The sequence below is a fragment of the Mustelus asterias genome, chromosome 8, assembly GCF_964213995.1.
Source record: "Mustelus asterias chromosome 8, sMusAst1.hap1.1, whole genome shotgun sequence".
In the NCBI taxonomy this organism is placed as follows: Eukaryota; Metazoa; Chordata; class Chondrichthyes; order Carcharhiniformes; family Triakidae; genus Mustelus; species Mustelus asterias.
Genome location: NC_135808.1, coordinates 54,020,215 through 54,035,828, shown reverse-complemented (window position 1 = coordinate 54,035,828; position 15,614 = coordinate 54,020,215). Strand labels below are relative to the sequence as shown.

The 15,614-nt window shown below is 46.7% G+C and overlaps 1 long non-coding RNA gene across 1 annotated transcript; it reads left to right on the top strand.

Annotated features, from left to right (window-relative positions):
* The first annotated feature begins 430 nt into the window (after positions 1 to 430).
* On the top strand, positions 431 to 2,742 carry LOC144497165 (uncharacterized). Its single transcript, XR_013498523.1, has 3 exons — positions 431 to 473; positions 590 to 690; positions 2,672 to 2,742. It is a non-coding gene; the product is annotated as an uncharacterized LOC144497165 (long non-coding RNA).
* The last annotated feature ends 12,872 nt before the right edge of the window (positions 2,743 to 15,614 follow it).

Sequence of the window (15,614 nt, the reverse complement as noted above, 5' to 3'; positions counted from 1 at the left end):
CTGAATCACTAACACTGTCCTCCTCCTGCACAGCGACTACCTCCGTAAACTGCAGCCTGAGTAAGTCTGCTCCTTACACTCAGGGTTTCCCCCTTCCACAATCTCCTTCCCACGTCGAATGCACCATTCCAGAAACACTGGCCTCACCAGCCCTTGTCCTACGAACGGCTCAGGGCTTATCCGACACTGGGTGTGACGTCAGGCCGATTGATGGATCAGTCCCAACTCCTGCTCAAAAGCCTTTTCAAGGTCCACCTTGCCCTGCTGTGCTTCATCCTTGGTTCCCTCGCATCTCCCGTCAGTGCACTTACTTTCACACTGCTTAAAGCTCTGCAAAATTCCAGGGTTGTAGCTGACCTTTCCCCGATTTAGTCAGTTGAAACCATGCAATTAACGCCTCGTAGTCTGGCACTCAGTCAAAGATTTCAGCTGTCTGGTCATGGATATGTGTCTGGATCCCTAATGAACTGAAGGTGTGGTATTAAATACAATTCTTGACAATGTTCCAGCATTTATATACTCCAATGTCTATACATTCCAGAGGCAATATATTCCAGCATTTATGTATTTTAGTGTCTTTATATTCCAGGGAGAAATGGAGAGCGGGGAACTCCATAGAGTTTTGGGCCTAGGCAGCTGAAGGTACCAATGGTGGAGTGATTAAAATTGCAGACCCACAGATCACAGAAGGTTGGTGCAGTGAATGAGTTAAGATTAAGTTTCGGAAAGAAGAAATGGGCCGAGGTACAAAGGGAGAAAATTGATCATTTATGTTGCCTATCAACAGACGTGAATCCAGGCACACCAAACTGTGACAGGCCCTGCAGGACTGAACTTGCTTCTGATGATCTGTACATCGAGCCAGCAAAAAGCAAAGAAATAGAAAGAATTTTGCAGATAGCCAACATCAGAGGAAAAAAAAATCAGAAATGTGAAAAATAAGATGGCTGCACTGTTCTTCTGGAGCTAATGACCACCTCCCCAGCCGCCCCCCCGCCCCCCCCCCTCCCAACTTCCCCCTAGCCCACACTTCATTCAGTTCAGTATTACAGCTCCCTCAATGTACCCATTAATAAAATAGTATGGTGCCCAACTCCGATATGCAATGTGCTGGTTTACCTCAGGGCCCAATTCTTGCTTCTGAGCCAGAGGGTTGTTGGTTCCAAGTTCCTGCTCACAAGCACAGTTCCCTTGGCAAACACACCCCAGATGGGAAATGGGTGTCAGGGCTGAGGCCTGGCGAGGAACACTAATGAAGGAGAGAGCAAACAACTTCAGCAAAGAAACCGTCGGATAACTTGGCGAGCAGAACTATTTGCCATGGCTACCAATCCAGCAGCGCTGAATGGACCTATCAGGCATTGCTCTTTTTTTCTTTTGCAGGGTCATTCAGTCGCTATAGAGCTGTTCAGGCCTTGTGCCTGTATTCCGGGGCCACTAGGGCAATTAGCATCATTACCCAATTAATGTTGGGTATCAGAAATGTTTCCCCTGTGTATCATCACATGCTGCTTTCAACAGACCTCCCAGACCCTGTAACACCGTTATCTGCTGAGCATCATTGATGTAGGCACTGAAAACTGTCACAGCACCCTGCCTCACCCCGTAGTACCACATTCTACCTTGCCTCTTTAGTTTTATTCCACAGCATTCATTGAAACATCTTTTAAAGTTGTTCGTGCTAATCCTGGTTCAGTGGATCATGCTCTTGCTTTTGAGTAAAAGCTTTATTGGTCCAAGTCCCACTCCAAGGCGGCACCGTGACACAATGGTTAGCACTGCTGCCTCACAGCGCCAGGGACCTGGGTTCAATTCCGGCGTCAGGTCACTGTCTGTGTGGAGTTTGCACATTCTCCCCATGTCTGCGTGGGTTTCCTCCGGGTGCTCCGATTTCCTCCCACAGTCCAAAAGTGTGCGGGTTAGGTTAATTGGCCATGCTAAATTGCCACTTAGTGTCAGGGGGATTAGCAGGGCCAATACATGGGGTTACAGGGATAGGCCTGGGTGAGATTGTTGTTGGTGCAAATCGATGGGCTGAATGGCCTCCTTCTGCACTGTAGGGATTCTAAGATTCTCCATGATAAAGGCCATGAGAGGTTCGATACAAATGCAAGAACATCCTCCATCTTGTGTGGAGAATGCACAGTGTCACAGGGACTACATCCTTATCCACTCGAGCACTCAGTGACATCAAGGCCCACACACTGAAAACCAAATCCTGTACTTTAATGTTAACTTCGCAGCGTCTTCACTATTGATGGCAGTTACTGAGACTTTGAAAAGTCTCCTTTACTGATGGGGCCCATAGATGATTCTAGAAAGGGTGTGGCTTGGGATTCCGCTTACCTACCCCGTACAGAAATTCAAAGCTCCTGGCACGTGGGAATGCTAAAGTGATGAGAGTCGACCACTTCAAACTGAGGTGAAGGGAAAATCCTTCACTCAAAGGGTTGTGAATCAATCCCTACTTCAGAGAGTTGTGGGTTCTCAATGTAGTCAAGACATGGGCCAGTAGATGTTCGGGGACTGAGGGATTGAAGGATACGGTTATAGTATGGAATTGAAGTAGAAGATCATTTTGAATGGTCGAGCAGATTTGAGGGGCCGAAAGGCCTACTTCTGCTTCTATTTCCAACGTTCAGTGGATGATCGTATATATCTTAACGTATAGGGAAGAAGAAAGAATCACCAAGGATTGACAGGAAGAATTGATGAAATTGGGCGAAGATTCCTTTCCCTGTGACCGGGTGGATTAGATGCCCTGGGATCTGGAGTGAGAGGGGGCCTGACATTTCTCTCAGTAGATTGGACAGAATCCCTTCCAGGTGTGACTAAATGATTGCCTGATTTATGGACTGCACCAAGCTGCCTAGAACTCACGGGAAAATCTCTGATGGAGGTTAGAATTCAGCCTTCCCAGAATGCCAGAGGTGTCGAACCCTTTTATTCCTTTGAAGTTATTTATCACATTGCATGCGTGCGTGCGTGATCTTTCTGTGCGCAAGCCCACTTTCTACATTACATCAGCCATTGCTTGAGAGAAAGTGCTTTTATTGGCTGCGAAATGTTTGGAGGTTGTGACAGGCGCTATACAAATACAAGTTTTTTTAAATCTTCCCTTGATCGAGGGCGGGGCTGTTGCGAACGGAGCCCACCGCAGTCGAGGCGACTAATCTGGGCAGATTTCCACAGCAGAGTGTGAAGGCTGAGTACAAGGCAAAGGGGATATTGTACAAACGCCTGTCAAAAGCAGGAATAAAAAGCAGCAGGAGGTGAGCGAGAGAGGCAGAGGTGACTGCCTTTTCTTGAATTTGAAATCAGCATGGGGATAGAAAAAGCATTTAAATAAATGACAAAGCTGGTGGTTCCATTGTCCAGAATCCGGCTGCTTTAATAAAGAGGGAATGTGTAAAGGCCACATCAAGGCCAGGGACTGGGAGTGCACAGAGAAGCAATAAAAAGCATGGCTTTGAGGAATGACTGATTGACATTTCAGCTAAACCTACTACATACATAAACCCCTCTCAGTTCACATTATGGCATCTTAATAAGGTGGCTCGCCTGACAGACAGTAACTTGTGCTTTTCAGTTGGTGTGGAGGGGGACGGGGGGAGTCTCTTATACCTCAAGGGGGATCTGGTGCGATTATTAAGTCTCTGATTATACAAATTTAGGCCTTTATTAGTCCTCTGTGGCTACTCTCTTGAAGTTTGCCAGATAATGTCACCTCATCTGTGCCCCTTTGAAGCTCAGGACAACTGTCTCCCTAATTAAGGATAAATTGATGCAAGCTGCTTTCAAATTGGATGCCTTAACAAGTCAGCACCAGTGAAGGCAGGCTTCAGGCCTATTCCACTGGGGACTCAGCGAGGGAGGGAACCGGGGTGCCCAGAAAGCTCTGACATAATTAAAATTGTCCTTTTTCTTTTTTTTTCCCTCAAGGAGAGTTTTGGTATACATTTGAAATAAAAATAAATAAATGAAAACCCATCAACAGAGAGGAAAGAGATGCAATTGCAACTGGTTGTGAGCACAGGACTCCACCCCCACCTCCCCTAGTGTGAGGGCACAACCTGGTTGACTGCGAGAGACCCATCTTGCAAAGATCATTCTGACAGGTTCATTGCCTCTTGCACGATTTCATCATCAAAGACTGCACTTTTCAGAGTGGAACTGAAATGGACACTGCCTTCCACCTTAACTCCCCTTCGACTCATTTTCACCTCTCAAAGAAGATCCAGTTGTCTTTTTCTCCCTTGAGTGTTAGCGTTAGGTTGTGACAGAAGGGAGAGGGGGTTACAGATGAATGTTAGCCATGGTTCAGTGGGTCCGAGTCCCAAGGGGTTTAAGTCCCACTCCAGATACTTCAGCACAAAGCCTCAGGTGACACTGCGGGTTGAAGGAGTGCTGCATCGCCAGAGATGCTAGCTTTCAGTTGAGGCATTCATGGGTTTTGAAGGTAGTCCAGTCCAACACACAAAGCAACCTCCCATCCATTTACGCTTCCCGCTGCCTCGGGAAAGCAGCCAGCATAATCAAGGACTCCACGCACCCCGGACATACTCTCTTCCACCTTCTTCTGTTGGGAAAAAGATACAGAAGTCGTAGCAACCGACTCAAGAACATCTTCTTCCCTGCTGCCATATGATCTTACTCTTCTCCCTATTTGTAACTGCATCACTATACTCTGCACCCTATCCTTCCCCTCATATGTACTCTATGAACAGTATGCTTTGTCTGTAACAGCTCGCAAGAAACAATACTTTTCACTGTATCCCAATATGTGTGACAATAATGATTTAATTCAATTCAATTCAAAGCCTCCTTGGCCTTTCAGGTGGGCTATTGTGATGAAGTGAAGAAGAGTTCTCCCCCATGTCCTGGCCAGATTTTAACCCCTCAGCCAACACTGCAAAAGAAGAGTATCTGGTCATTATTGTTTTACTATATATGGGAACTTGCTGCACTTAGATTGGATGCCACTTTCGAAATTACAACAGTGACTATGCCTCATTGACTCTAAAGTGCTTTGGGGTGGCACGGTGGCACAGTGGTTAGCACTGTTGCCTCACAGTGCCACAGACCCCGGTTCGATTCCGGTCTTGGGTCACTGTCTGCGTGGAGTTTGCACATTCTCCCCGTGTCTGCGTGGGTTTCCTCCGAGTGCTCCGGTTTCCTCCAAAGATGTGTGGGTTAGGTTGATTGGCCATGCTAAATTGACCCTGGTGTCGGGGGGGGGGGGGGCTAACTAGGGTAAATGTGTGGGGTTATGGAGATAGGGCCTGGGTGGGATTGTGGTCGGTGCAGACTCGATGGGCTGAATGGCCTCCTTCTGCACTGTAGGGATTCTATGACATCCTGAGATTGTGAAAGGAACTACACAAATACAATTCTTCCTCCTGAGGGCAGACATAACAAGTTTCACTGGGCGGGAGAGATTTATAGAGCTGTCAAGATTGATTTGTAACTGAGTTCCACAGCTCGATTAATATTTTAATAATATTTCTGATGTGTTTCATTGGGCAAAGGGGCATGATACTGCCATTGATTTTTCACAGAGCATCCCGCAATGACTTCTTCACTGGAATTTCTTTGAAGATTATTCACAGAATCTTCTTTAGTGCAGAAGGCGGCCATTCAACCCACTGAGTCTGGACTTGCTCTCTGAAAGAGCATTCTAGCTCATCCCACTCACCTGCCTTATCCCCATAACTTTGCACATTCTTTCCCTCCAGATTGCAATCCAATTCCCTTTTGAATACCCGATCAAACCTGTCTGCCCCACCCTCTCAGGATGTTTCTTCCAGACTCCTACCACCCTCTGGATAAAAGAAATTCTTCACTTTTACTCCTTTTTCCAATTCTTTTGAATCTTTGCTCTCTTGTCCCTGATGGGCTCTTGGTGGGAACAGTTTCTCAATATTTACCCTGTCCATATCCCTCAGGATCTTGGACACCCCTATCAAGTCTCCTTTCAGCCTTTTTTTCTCCAAGGAAAACAGAACCAACCTTTCCAATCTATCCTCATAGCTAAGGTTCTTTATCCCTGGAATCGTTCATGTGAATCTCCTCTGTACTTGCTTCAATGTCATCACATCCTTCCTGAAGAATACCACCCAGAACTGGACACAGTACTCCAGATGAGGCCTAACTAGTGTCTTACACAAGTTCAACATGACTTCCTTATTCTTGTACTTAATGCCCGAACTAATAAAACCTAGGATCCATATGCTTTATTAACTGTTCTTTCAGTATGACCTGCCAAATTCACTGACCTATGTACAGGTGCACTGAGGTCTCACTGTTCCTACACATCCTTTGGCATTTCTCCCTTTATTTTGTGCTGTCTCTCCACATCCTTCCTGCGCAGATGAATCACCTCATAATTCTCTGCATTGAACATCATCTGCCACTTATCTGCTCAATCCACCAACAGGTCTATGTCCTTTTGAAGTTCAAGACTACCCTCATCACAGCTGACAATATTTCCAATCTTCATATCATTCGTGAATTTTCAAATCATGCCCAAAACACCACACTCTAGGTCATTAATATATATCAGGAAGAGGAAAGGTCTCAAAACTGACACCTGGAGAAACTCCATTACAAAATTACCTCCAATCTGGAAAACAAAACTTACCATTACTCTCTGCTTCCTGTCACTCAGCAAATTTCTTATCCAAGTGCGTCCTTTCACTTTTATTCCATGAGCTCACAAGTCTGTCGTGTGGCACTGTATCAAATGCATTTTGAAAATCCTTATACACCACATCAACAGCATTGCCCTTCAGCGTGACTTGGACAGGCTGAGTGTGTGGGCATATGCATGGCAGATGCAGTATAATGTGGGTAAATGTGAGATTATCCACTTTGTAGCAATAATAGGAAGACAGATTATTACTTGAATGGGCGTAAATTGAGAGGGGTAGATAGATACTCAGTGAGACCTTGGTGTCCTCGTGCATCAGTCACTGAAAGTAAGTGCACAGGTACAGCAGGCAGTAAAGAAGGCAAATGGTATGTTGGCCTTCATAGTGAGAAGATTTGAGTATAGGGATAGGGATATTTTACTGCAATTGCATAGGGCATTGGTGAGGCCACACCTGGAGTACTGTGTGCAGTTTTGGTGTCCTTATCTGAGGAAGGATGTCCTTGCTATGGAGGGAGTACAGCGAAGGTTTACCAGGCTGATTCCTGGGATGGCAAGTCTGTCATATGAAGAGAGGCTAGGTTGGTCAGGATTATATTCACCCGGAGTTTAGAAGAGTGAGAGAGGATCTCATAGAAACTTGTACAATTCTAACAGGTTTAGACAGTGTAGATTCAGAAAGAATGTTCCCAAATGGTGGGGGCATCCAGAACTAGGGGTCATAGTTTGAGGGTAAAGTAAATCTTTTAGAACTGAGGTGAGGAGAAATTTCTTCACCCAGAGGGTGGTGAATGTATGGAATTCACTAGCACAGAATGTAGTTGAGGCTCAAACGTTGTGTGATTTCAAGAAGAAATTAGATATAGTTCTTGGGGCTAAAGGGATCAAGGGATATGGGGGGAAGTGGGGGATCAGGATATTGAATTTGATGATCGGCCATGATCAAAATGAATGGCAGAGCAGGCTCGAAGGGCCGAATGGCCTACTCCTGCTTCTAGTTTCTATGTTTCTATCAACCTTCTCTATTACCATCTCAAAGAAATCCAGCAAGTTAGTTAGACATTATTTCCCCTTAATGAATCCATGTTGGCCTTCCTTAATTATCCTGCACTTGTCTAAGTGACTGTTGATATTGTCCCAAACTATAGTTTCCAGAAGTTTCCCTACCACTTACGTCAATCTGACTGGTCTGATGCTGCCAGCTTTATCCTTGCACCCCTTTTCGAACAAGGGAGTAACATTCACATTTCTCCAGTCCTCTGGCACCACCCGCGTCTATGGAAGATTGGGAGATTATCACTGGTGCCCCTGCAATTTCCACTCTCATGCCCCTCAGAAACTGTGGATGCATCTCATCTGGTCCAGATACCTTAGCTATCTTAAGTAAAGACAGGACACTTTCTCCTTCTCAATTGTAAATTCCTCTAGCGTTACCTCATCTCTCACCTGGGTACCATCTTCTTCCAATTTAAAGCAACGTGAACTAATAATGCTTCTTTCCACTCTACTGGAATCTCAAAACAATTGTTTCCAAAATAAGATGCAATATTGAGCTTGTTGGTTAAATAAATAGGATGGATATTTATTGTTAAAACTCTCTCTTGGTTATTCCAACTTCTGTCTGGGGCATAAGAACATAAGAACTAGGAGCAGGAGTAGGCCATCTGGCCCCTCCAGCCTGCTCTGCCATTCAATAAGATCGTGGCTGATCTTTTCGCGGACTCAGCTCCACTTACCCGCCTGCTCACCATAACCCTTAATTCCTTTACTGTTCAAAAATTTATCTATCCTTGTCTTAAAAACATTCAACGAGGTAACCTCAACGGCCCAAGCTTCTGTTTCCTCCATTGACTATTTCAGTGTTTCCTGACTTGCTACACTGCTCCTCTGTAACCTTCAACTCAGTCAAAACGCTACTGACCATTTCCAAAGGTTCACTGTATCTCACTCACTCATCGCCAACCTTGGCTCCCAGTCCATCAATGCCTCAAGTATAAAATCATTCTTATTTGCAAATCCCTCCAAAACATCACCCTTCCTTTCCCTGTAGCCTTCTCCAGACCCTGCCAAATATCTGTGCTCCTCCAATTCTGCCCTCTTTTAGTCACCCCACTGATGTTGGCTGCGGCTTCTGTTGCCTGGACCACAGCCCTGGGATTCCGATGTCAAACCTCTCTACCTACCTCTTTCCTCCTTCAAAAAACTCCTTGAAAGGTCCACCTTGGCTGAAGCATTTTGTCAAATGTCCTAATATCTCCTTGTGTGGCTCAGTGAACCATTTTGTTTGGTAATATTCCTGTGAAGCACTTTGGGTATTGTAAAACATTAAAGGAGGCGATATATAAACGCAAGTTAATCTAAGCACAGTTCGATTTGAGACTTACTATCGGGACGGTTCTGGGTGAAATGGGCCTACCTCAGGCTGGGATGTTGTACAGACTGGGTGACATCTTCCTGGTATTGTTGAGGAGGGTTTAGCCAGGCTGATTAGGGTGTCACTTTGGTGAGCTAATGCATTCCCATATCCCGGTGACCTTGCCGGAGGAGGGTGAACAACGGAAGTGAATATCAAATCCCTGGCAGTAGAGAGGAGCCAATAATTAGGGCAATAATGGGGAGGAGATAGCAAAGATTCCATTGGGGGTGGCTTGTGATGAGTGCAAAGACTGGCAGGTCCATGGAGGCAGCTTCCCACCTCCAGGCCAGGTGGCCATCAGAGCCCTAGGCTCTAAATAAGTGGGCTGTAGACAGGACAGGCTGGCTTTTCCCTCCATTCCGAGGGGCCTACCAGCCTCGGCCCCTTCATCAGACTTGAAATTGTTGCAGTGAGGATGCCTCCATGTTGAAGTGCCCTCCCACTCTCCTTGCTGCCTGAGCAGTACCCATCTCACCCTGTGGCACAGCTTGACATCCAAAGCTCCAGGCTGTCTGATTGGGCTCTCAGCCACAGGAACCCACCTACACGGTGGCACAGTGGTTAGTTAGCACTGCTGCCTCACAGTTTAAAGTTTATTTATTATTCATTAGTGTCACAAGTATGTTTACATTAACACTCAATGAAGTTACTGTGAAAGTCCCCTAGCTGCCACACTCCGGCGCCTGTTCGGGTACACTGAGGGGAAATTTGGCATGGCCAATTCACCTATCCCGCACATCTTTGGACTGTGGGAGGAAACCGGAGCACCCGGAGAAAACCCATGCAGACACGGGGAGAAACGTGCAAACTCCACACAGACAGTGACCCGAGCCGGGAACCGAACCTGGGTCCCTGATGCTGTGAGGCAGCAGTGCTAACCACTGTGCCAATGTGCAGCCCCAAATCAAAATGCCATTTGGCCGCAGAGATGAGCGTCATGGTAATATAGATTGATTTTTGCCCAGTCTGGTCTGTAATGTGGAGCTCTGTAAGGTAAGGAATATGTTTGCTCTCAGCTGTCAACAGCTCAATGATCTCTCTGCCTTGTTTATTTTCCACAAGAAATTAAACTCTTTCAAGCAGCAGTGATTACGGGGCTGCTGACAGAAACTACGATAATTGCTGTTAATACTATTCTCAATTACTGCACTAAATATTTTGAAGTACTGATTTTTTTTTGTGTGACCCTTTTGGATTCCTGTATCTCGGAGTTGATGAGAAGAGAACGGGGGTGGGTTGGTATTTTCTTGCAGACAATAATCAGCCAATGGATCCAGTTATCTTCATGATGCAATGTGGTTGATTCTTCAATGCCTCAGGGATGGGCAATAAATGTAGGCCCAGCCAACAACACCCACATCCCATGAACAAATTTGTTAAAACTAGCTCCGTTCAATGGGCAACATTAAAACCATCTATCTATAATCATATATAAATAGATTAGTATGCAATGTGCAACTTTCTCTCACTTACTAATTTAATAATATATGGGGCGGCACGGTGGCACAGTGGTTAGCATTGCTGCTTCACAGCGCCAGGGACCCAGGTTCGATTCCCGGCTTGGGTCACTGTCTGTGTGGAGTTTGCACATTCTCCCCGTGTCTGCGTGGGTTTCCTCAGGGTGTTCCGGTTTCCTCCCACAGTCCGAAAGATGTGCTGGTTAGGTGCATTGGCCATGCTAAATTCTCCCTCAGTGTACCCGAACAGGCACCGGAGTGTGGCGGCTAGGGGGTTTACACAGTAACATTATTGCAGTGTTCACGTAAGCCTACTTGTGACTAATAACTAAACTTTAACTTTGCTATTTTTAAGAACAAAAGAAGCAGGAGCGAGTTGAGGCCATTCAGCCTGGAGCCTGTTCAATCATTCAATCTGATCCTGGCTAATCTTTTTCCTCAACTCCACTTTCCTGCAATCCATATATCTCTTAATTCCCTCCGGTCCCAGTGGGAGCTAACTCAACCCCATTGCCCAGTTTGCCTCTTATCTCAGTTTTGCAATGAGGTTTTGTGAAGTGTTTCTGTGGGTAACCAGAGCTACAGGACCCATTTGTCTTTGGGTGGGATTTTACAGCCTATCTCGGGCGAGAGGTGGTAGAGTTCTGGCCATGGTCTCATTCTGATTCCTGGCTGCGAGCTGTTTTCCGAGTTTCCATTTTGTTCTAATTTTTTCGTGAATCTTGGCATTATTAGCAAGGCCAGAACTTTTCTCTAATTGCCCATCCCTAATTGCCTTGGAGAATGTGGTGCTGGTGAGCTGCCTTCTTGAGCCGCTGCTGTCCATTTTGGTGTAGGTACACCCACAGTGCTGTTAGGGAGGGAGTTTCAAGATTTCGACCCAGCGACAGTGAACTCAAGGAACGGCGATACATTTCCAAGTCAGGTTGGTATGTGTCTGTACATCTCACTCACCTCCTCCAATACTACAAATCTTCTGAGAACAAGTAGCCTGGGCCTGTTTTTTTTTTACTCTGTTGAATACTCTCTCTAAGAGAAAGATGTTGACAAGTGAAGAATGGGATGTGGCTTTGGATGGTGGCCAGAGCCCATCGATCTGTGAGTCACTGGTGGAAGGGATGGAGAAGATTTTAAAATGGAACAATAAACTGCTTGAACTTCCCCTCACACTCCTGATTGTATTTGTTAGTCAGTGGGCAGCAATCTCGTCTCTGGTCAGGAGGTCATAGGTTCAAATTCCATCCCAATGATTGGACGGATAATCGAGGGAATTGACTCCTGGTAATGGGTGTGTCTCTTTCTTAAAGACACTCAATGACCCGGCCTCCACAGCCCTCTGTGGCAATGAATCATAGAAATCATAGAAACCCTACAGTGCAGAAGGAGGCCATTCGGCCCATCAAGTCTGCACCGACCACAATCCCATCCAGACCCTACGCCCATATCCCTATATATCTACCCCGCTAATCCCTCTAATCTACGCATCTCAGGACTCTAAGGGGCAATTTTTAGCATGGCCAATCAACCTAACCCGCACACCTTTGGACTGTGGGAGGAAACCGGAGCACCCGGAGGAAACCCACGCAGACACGAGGAGAATGTGCAAACTCCACACAGACAGTGACCCAAGCCGGGAATCGAACCCGGGACCCTGGAGCTGTGAAGCAGCAGTGCTAACCACTGTGCTACCGTGCCGCCCCGAGTTCCACAGATTCGCCACCCTCTGGCTGAAGACATTCCTCCTCATCTCTGTTTTAAAGGAGCGTCCCTTCACTCTGAGGTTGTGCCCTCGAGTTCTAGTCTCTCCCACTAGTGGAAACATCCTCTCCATGCCCACTCTATCTAGGCCTCTCCGTATTCTGTAAGTGTGAAGAAGTGTTTCCAGTCTCTACCTTTTCTGGGCTCCCCAAAGCAGAGGAAATCATCTCTCCCTCTCTCCCTCTCTCTCTACATTATTCGGTCTCTTTATTCAATTTAAACACAGCAAAGACATCAACTCTTGCCTCTCTTGGCTGTGATGTGGTTGGGGGAGCCTAGGGGAGGCTGACTAGATGGTGTAGGTGTCAATGTGTAGCAAAGGGTGAGAAGATCAACCATCCCACTGATAATCCGCAGCCCTTTTCTATATTCTTGATGCCTGAGGCCGTATTTACGGAAACAGTTGATATGGATTATATAAACTGCTTAATCATAGAATCACTACAGTGCAGAAGGAGGCCATTCAGCCCATCGAGTCTGCACCAATCACAATCCCACCCAAGCTCTATCCCCAAAACCCCAAATATTTACCCTGCTAATCTCCCTGACACTAAAGGCAATTTAACATGGCCAATCCATCTAATCCACACATTTTTGGACTGTGGGAGGAAACCGCAGCATCGGAGGAAACCCACGCAGACAAGGGGAGAACGTGCAAACTCCACACAGCCATTGACCCAAACCAGGAATTGAACCTGGGTCCCTGGTGCTGTGAGGCAGCCAGCGTGCTGCCTTTCCATTACATTCAGGCATTTTCTGTGATGAGGATTGGACTGACAAGGCTGGTATTTATACTGCCGATGTGGAGATGCCGGCGTTGGACTGGGGTAAACACAGTAAGGAGTCTAACAACACCAGGGTAAAGTCCAACAGTGGCATTTGCTACCAAATAAACCTGTTGGACTTTAACCTGGTGTTGTTAGACTCCTTACTGTGTTTACACTCCCAACACTCATTAACCCCTCATTATGGGCCATACAGTAGCAAATTCAATGTTTGAACAGTTGGTCACACCCATCGTTGTCTCTGTCTCAGCTGTGGGGAGCTCTATCAAAGGCTGAAAACTGGAGATGATGTCAATTATGTCTTGGCAAAAAAAAATAGTTTGGAATTCTCTAAAGGCAGCCTGAAGCCTCGGCCTCAGACATGACCTGCCAGTACACTGAACATGACACTAAGAAGAAAGGGGAGAGGGAACAACGAACACCTCATGTCCAATGCAGACTGTTAATGCAGTGTCAAAGATGCTGCTAACCAGCAAGCAGTCACGTTTACTATAATGCCAAGAATCTTCCCACCTCCAGATCCCATTAACAGGACATGTATCGTGAGGGGAATTGGGACAGGGACAAAGTTCAAATAAACATTCCCAAAAACTTCAGACGCTGAAGGAAATTGGTCTGAACTTTTACCCTCCACTTCCTAAGGATCCTGGGGGATTTGTGGCAAAGCAGCCCCACAGATATTGGCTGTGTTTTTCTCTCCTTCTCGCTCTGTTTTCTTATGGCAGGGTATTAGGGGCCAGTCCAGCTCAGAGCAGCTTTTGATAACAGTTCTCTCTGTCTACATGTCTGGGAACAGCTCTGGGTCACCAGGAATCCAACTTATTTGAGTGTCTGTATCTCTGAGATAGTGGTGTGTGTGTGTGTAAGAGAGAGAGAAGTGTGTGTGTGTAAATGAGAGAGTGTGTGGGTAAGAGACAGTGTGTGTGAGTGTAAGAGAGAGAGAATGTGTACATGTGTAAATGAGAGAGTGTGAGTAAGTGTGTGTGTGCGTGTCAGAGAGTGTGTGTGTCAGAGAGAGTGTGTGTGTAAGAGAGAGAGTGTGTTTGTGTGTGTAAGAGAGAGAGAGAGAAGGTGTGTGTGTGTAAATAAGAGAGTGTGTGATCTGCATGTGTGTGAGAGAGAATGTGGTCTGCGTGTTTGTATGAGAATGAGGTCTGTGTGTGTGAGTAGAATGTGTGTTTGTTTGTGTGTGAGAGAGAGTGGCCTGTGTGTGTGTGTATGTGTGTATGTCTTTATGTATGTGAGAGAGGAATGTGTATGTGATATTAGTGAGTGTGAGTGGTGTGAGAGTGTGTGAGTGGGAATCGTGTGAAAGTGTGTGTGTCTTTATGAATGTGAGAGGGGAATGTGTGTGTAAGATGAATGTGTGTGAGTGGGAGTGGTGTGAGAGTGTGTGACTGGGAATAGTGTGAGAGTGTGTGAGTGGGAGTGGTGTGAAGGTGTGCGAGTGGGAATAGTGTGAGAGTGTGTGAGTGGGAGTGGTGTGAAGGTGTGTGAGTGGGAGTGTGTGTGAGAGTGTGTGAATGGGAGTGTGTGAAGGTGTGTGAGTGGGAGTGGTGTGAGAGTGTGTGAGTGGGAGTGGTGTGAGAGTGTGTGAATGGGAGTGTGTGTGAGAGTGTGTGAATTGGAGTGTGTGTGAGTGGGAGTGTGTGAAGGTGTGTGAGTGGGAGTGGTGTGAGAGTGTGTGAGTGGGAATAGTGTGAGAGTGTGTGAATGGGAGTGGTGTGAAGGTGTATGAGTGGGAGTGGTGTGAGAGTGTGTGAGTGGGAGTGTGTGTGAAGGTGTGTGAGTGGGAGTGTGTGTGAAGGTGTGTGAGTGGGAGTGTGTGTGAAGGTGTGTGAGTGGGAGTGTGTGTGAAGGTGTGTGAGTGGGAGTGTGTGTGAAGGTGTGTGAGTGGGAGTGATGTGAGAGTGTGTGAGTGGGAGTGTGTGTGAAGGTGTGTGAGTGGGAGTGTGTGTGAAGGTGTGTGAGTGGGAGTGTGTGTGAAGGTGTGTGAGTGGGAGTGTGTGTGAGAGTGTGTGAGTGGGAGTGTGTGTGAAGGTGTGTGAGTGGGAGTGGTGTGAGAGTGTGTGAATGGGAGTGTGTGAAGGTGTGTGAGTGGGAGTGTGTGTGAAGGTGTGTGAGTGGGAGTGTGTGTGAAGGTGTGTGAGTGGGAGTGATGTGAGAGTGTGTGAGTGGGAGTGTGTGTGAAGGTGTGGGAGTGGGAGTGTGTGTGAAGGTGTGTGAGTGGGAGTGATGTGAGAGTGTGTGAGTGGGAGTGTGTGTGAAGGTGTGTGAGTGGGAGTGTGTGTGAAGGTGTGTGAGTGGGAGTGTGTGTGAAGGTGTGTGAGTGGGAGTGGTGTGAGAGTGTGTGAATGGGAGTGTGTGAAGGTGTGTGAGTGGGAGTGTGTGTGAAGGTGTGGGAGTGGGAGTGTGTGTGAAGGTGTGTGAGTGGGAGTGTGTGTGAAGGTGTGTGAGTGGGAGTGGTGTGAGAGTGTGTGAATGGGAGTGTGTGAAGGTGTGTGAGTGGGAGTGTGTGTGAAGGTGTGTGAGTGGGAGTGTGTGTGAAG